Source organism: Chlorocebus sabaeus, chromosome 11 (assembly GCF_047675955.1).
Source record: "Chlorocebus sabaeus isolate Y175 chromosome 11, mChlSab1.0.hap1, whole genome shotgun sequence".
In the NCBI taxonomy this organism is placed as follows: Eukaryota; Metazoa; Chordata; class Mammalia; order Primates; family Cercopithecidae; genus Chlorocebus; species Chlorocebus sabaeus.
The window spans coordinates 55,374,527-55,380,215 of NC_132914.1; positions in this window are offsets into that span (position 1 = coordinate 55,374,527).

The window sequence follows — 5,689 nt, forward strand, 5'->3', positions numbered from 1 at the left end:
GAGGAAATGGGACACGGGGCGGTTTCCAGGCTCCCCCCTCCCCTCCGTACTCCAGATAAACAACCCGCGGCTGCAGCGCCCACCCCCGCGCGCCTCCCGGATCTCGACTCGGCCTCTTCACGGCCCACTGGAGCTTCCCGCTCCGGGGCTGCGTCCTAGGCCCCGGGACCCTCCACCTGTGAGCGACCGGGGCTTCGGACAGTCCGGAGCTTCGCTATTTTGTTAAGGAAAAAGCGAATCCTCAAGGGGGGTGGGGTGGCGGGCGGGCGGGCTGGCGGGGGAGACTTGAAACCGCTCCGGTGCTCCGATTGGCTCTCTTGGAGAAAAGGGGCGTGGCCCCTCCTTACTATGCGGTGAGAGGACCTAACAACATTCCAGGCGCCACGGCCACGCCCCCGGGCCACTCCTCCATCGCCAGACTGCGGCCTCCCAGTCTCCTCGGCCACACCCCCTTCCCAACTATTTAAAAGGCCACTCCAAAGCTCACGTTTCTGTCCTCAGTGCTGGGGTGTTCTTGTCTCGGTGGCTGCAGTCGGGGAAGGTGCAATGGTTCTGCCCTTCAGGGGTGACCAGGACAAGCCGCTGAGCCTAACCGGACTCCGGCAGGGGATGGGGCGGATCGGAAGTTACCTTACCCCTTGCTTAGCCCTCGAATCAAGGACCTACCAAGTCACATAAAAGTACAACCGTCGAGGCCGGGCGCGGTGGCTTACGCCTGTAATCCCAGCATTTTGGAAGGCCGAGGTGGGTGGATCACGAGATCAGGAGTTCAAGACCAGTCTGGTCAAGATGGTGAAACCCTGTCTCTACTAAAAATACTAAAAAAAAAAAAAAAAAAAAAAAAAAAAAAAAAAAAAAAAGTACAACCTTCGAGTCCCGAAAGGGGTGTATGCGCGTGGGCGGACCTAGGACTCCAGAGTATAAGAGCTGCAACTGACCTCGGGACTGTGTCACCCCCAACACTGAAAATGAGACCTGAAGTGCTGGGCTTTCCTCACAGCCAACGACTTACTCCAATTTAGGCAGCCCCGACTCCTCCCCTCCACCCTACCTTCCTCATCCTACCCCTCTCTCTGCCCCCACCGTCCCAGCTTCCTTTAGATGAATGGAGGTCTCTCAGGGAGGAGCTTCAGCTTTGTGGACTCAGACTGCCCTCCCCACTTGCTCTTTAGGCCTCAGGGCATGCTCGGCTGGCTATGGCTCCTGGAGTCTCTGCTCAAGGTTGTAGGTGCTTTTGCTCCCCAGAGGCAGTAGCTCCAGAAAGGTTGGTTTCAGGTCAAAATCAGGTCTTTTCCAGTGATCTACATCTGTCCACAGGTGACACGGGCTGCCTTGGGACAAAAAAGGCCAGCAAGAGTGGTGTAGAGTGAGATTGCACTGGGTGACTTCTGAGCTAAATCCAACCCTAATATTCTGTGATTCAATGGCACTCACCCTGCCAAGGAAGGGGCTTCCTTCCTGCTGCAGTTCCCATTGCCCAACATGCATCAGGTCTTACCGATGGTTAGAGGACAACTAGGTCACAGCTAAACTTGCCAGGTACTATCAGACACCTGCTCCCTATGGTCCCTTCCTCATGAGGACAGGTGAGGTCATGATCTGCATATGCCTGTGTGCCATACAGTGATCATGTGTGCCTGTTTCTTTCTGCTGTTCCTACGCACGTATACAAAACCTTTTTATATAACACCATTTTAATGGAAATGCTGTTTTTCCAAAATGAAAGTGGCTGTTACAGATCTGAATGATGCTTATGTAACTTTAAACACTGAATTTGGGTAGATCTTAATTCATTAACAGAAAGGGAAACGGAGGAGTTCTGACATACCCACCTCCCATCATTAAAACAATAGGATCTTTAAGGTAAATCTTCAACAGTCAGGTTGCTAGGGGGGGGCCTTTTAGACCCTGCCCCTGCTGTCTTTTAATGTAGAATAGTTACAGTGGGAGCAATGCAAGCAGGAGCTGAGGACTGAGGATTGAGGGGGGCCTGCTACCCATAGCACTGTAGGGCAGGACACTTCATTATGCTTCCATTTCCTCATCCATAGAGACAATACCTCCCCTTTTGTAATTTACAAAGTGCTTTCACATACATTATCTGTCTCATTTGATCTGTCACTTCTTTGAGGTTGATAGAGCAGATACTGTGCCCATTTTTATGGATGCCTGTTTTGTAAATGAGGGATCAGGGTCTGGGAAGGTTAATTGACTCACCTGAGACCTCATGGCTTGTTAAGGAGACAGGATGTCTTTGGACTTTAAGACTAGAACCCTTGACATTTTAACATAGTTCCCTTCTTATCCATAGGATGGAGGAGACACTAGAACCTATCGCTCTCTTTTCTTGCTGAGAGCTCCAACTGCATCACCTCTCCTGGAAGCCCTCCCAGATGCCCGCCCTCATGTCAGGGTTTCATAGCCTCGTACATACTCTCTCAGACCACTTGGCATCGTATCTTGCAACTGTGTGCTTATTGGCTTCCCAACCAGAAGGTGGATTGAGACTAGGGGATGTCTTTACTGGGTTTCTTGTGCCTAGCAGAGTGCCTATCGCAGAACAGGTGACCTGTACATGTTGAGATGAAGTCTCACTCTGTTGCCTAGGCTGGAGTGAAGTGGTGTGATCTTGGCTCACTGCAACCTCTGCCCCCTGGCTTCAAGCGATTCTCCTGCCTCAGCCTCTTGAGTAGCTGGGATTATAGGCACCCGCCACCACGCCCAGCTAATTTTTGTATTTTTAGTAGAGACGGGGTTTCACCATGTTGGCCAGGCTGGTCTCGAACTCTTGACCTCAGGTGATCCACCTGCCTTGGCCTCCCAAAGTGCTAGGATTACTGGTGTAAGCCACCATGCCTGGCCTTGACTTTATGTCTTAACCAGTGTTCTTTTGTCCAGGAATTCGTTCAGTGACCTACAGCAAGAAACACATTTTATGTTGTGGGATAAATGATACAAAAATTTCATGGACAATACTTACCCTGGCTGTGTGTGCACACTCATATTTTCTATTGCACGTATTGTATTCTATTTGATGGTTTTAAGGCGCCAGCCATGACCTTCTAAATTGAATTCACAAACCACCACTGGATTGTGACCCAGTGTTAAAACAATGCTACTTTCACTCCTGAATACAGTGGATGCCTTCATGTGTAGGGCTCTGGCTGTCCCTGAAAAATGCAGAGGAGATGGTCCTCAAGCATTTCTTGCTCTGAGGTCAAAGAAAAGTTTGTGTATAACAGATAGAACCCCTTCCAAGGCCAGAGGCACAGGGATGCAAATAGAACCCAGCAAGGAGGGGTAAATGAGGGAGGAGGGACAGTTCCCAAGAGGCCTGGTGAGGACCCCGTGTTTCCAGAGACTACAAAAGCAGTGGAGGCTCTACTGGAGCCTGGAACCCCAAACATAGGTGGGGCTTGCTCTCTTGATGCCACAGGTTTCTCACTGCTCTGCCCACAGATGACTAAGAAAAGGTCTGCATTCTGGAAAGCTCTAGGGTCATGGTGGGCCTCTTTCCTGTAAAGTGGTGAGGGTGGTGGGAGGCAAGTGGACCTTCTAACTTCTGCCTAAAACAGCCTTAAAAATAACATCTTGCCTACAGGGCCTGGGCCAGTTGCTGGTTGTGTAACTTTAGGTGGTTCATTTTAGGTGGTTCAAGGGAGATAGCTGAAGCCAGGTCTAACAACTCTCCCAGGAGAATGTCCACTGACTCTCACTTGGTTCCCTACCTGCTCTATCCCCTTTCCTCTGTCCTCTCTGACTGCATGGTTGGAAAGAGGCAATTTGGAAACAACAGCGGTGTCCCCATTACCCCCAAATGCTGGAACAGGGGACTAGGTGGGGCAAACACGGAGTAGCTGTCCTTGTCTGTCTCCTGCTGTGGCTACTGAAGTCGGACTGGGTGTCCTGAGCCAAGGCCGGCGAAAGGGAAACAGCTGGAGGAGCTTCCTCCATGGAAGATACCTAATTGCCCTTTTCCCCACAGAAAATAAGTACAAGGTTGGGCTACTGACCTTTCATGATTATCTCTGATGTCACTGAGATGCTACTTTTTTTCTTAAAACCTTTAAAAAAAAAAAAAAAAAAAAAGGAAAAGAACACACTTCTTTTCTTGGTTTTTCTGATTGTCCCTGCAGTCTCAGTTCTGCTTTGTATTGTTCATGGGTAGGTGGATGTCAGTGCCAAGATTCCAGAGCTTGGTGCCCTCCTGTCACAAGGCTTGTGTGGTATGGTCCTGTCCTGGCTTCCCAAGGTAGAGTCTCGGGGCTGAGGTGGGGTGGGGTGAGGGAGAGAGACCCAGCGACTAATGACTGAACTGCTGTGGGGGTGCCAGATGCTGAGGGCTGGAGAGGGAGGGAGGAGCTAGTGATAGCGGGGATAGCTCCTCTGTGCAACAGCCTGGGAAACCTCACTGCCTGCAAGGTGCACACATGCTCATCACTCCAACACCACCACTTAGTTACTTAACCTCTTGACTCAGTTTCCCCTTAAGATGGAGACAACAATAGTACCTACTTTGTAAGTTATTGTGAGGATTAAATGAGATGATATATGAAGTGTTTATGCCTGAAACTGAGTGCTTAATAGATACTATGCTCATCATCATCATTCTCCTTTCCTCCAAAGTTGTTCCTTCTGCATCCATCATCTGCCCAGTTCCCCAAGCCAGAAACCTGAGATCATCCAATTCTCTTCCACCTAACTCATGCCTACCCCCAATCAGTCCTGAAAACCAATGGCTCCTCCACTCCCAAAGATTTGTCAGGCCTTTTCCTTCTTTCGATTCCAATGCATGGCTGGCTGCTGTCTCAAGGGAGGTTGGCAACAGGCTTCTCATCAACCTTTTTCATTCTCTACATCCCAAATTCAAATCCATTCCCAGCTCTCCTAGAAAATGCAAATCTGACTCTGTCTTGTCCTGATCCTGTCTGTATGGAATGATTCAGCAGTTCCCTGAGACTTCCAGAAGGAAGCTCAGATGCCTAGCTGGGCACCCATGGTCCCCAAGATCTGGCTCCTGTCAGCCTGCCCACCCCATCTCCAGCACTTTCCCCCACAGCCCCCTGTGCTCCTGTCAGGAGGAACTAAGTGTCTGGGATCCTGTTACTCATCTCCTATGCCTCCTTACCTTTGCACAGGCAGTTTTCTCTGCCTGGATGCCCTTTCCCCCTCCTTTGTGTGCTAAACCTCATCCTTGAAGATACAATTCAAGTGCCACCTCTTCCTCAAATCCTCCCAGGCCCCCGTCTGACTTAGAAGCTTCTCGGAGCTCCTGTATTTTCATTCTGGTTTACTTGCCTGTTCCCCCACTGCAGTGTAAGCTCCTTCAGGGCAGGCGCTGTCTCTTTTTCTGCACACCCCTAATGCCTCTCACAGAGCCTGGCACACTGTTGGAAACCAGTCCCAGCGGGCAGCTTCCTTTCTGGGCACTGCTGAGCTCCCTGGGGCACTGAGCCAGCGAGGCTGGGAGGCGGGATGCCAGCCTCCTAGGCACTTTCTCCACAAGCCAGTCAGTGATGGAGTTTCAACTCAGGGCAGAGCCTGCCAGCACCCTGCCCATCACCCCAGGCAGCAGCGAGCCGCCCAGGAGTCAGATCTACACCTGTCTTCTGAAACAAGACCGAGGCCAACTGAGGCTTGGAGAAAACCACAGACACACCTTTCCTTAGCATTCACAAAGCGCCTGGGG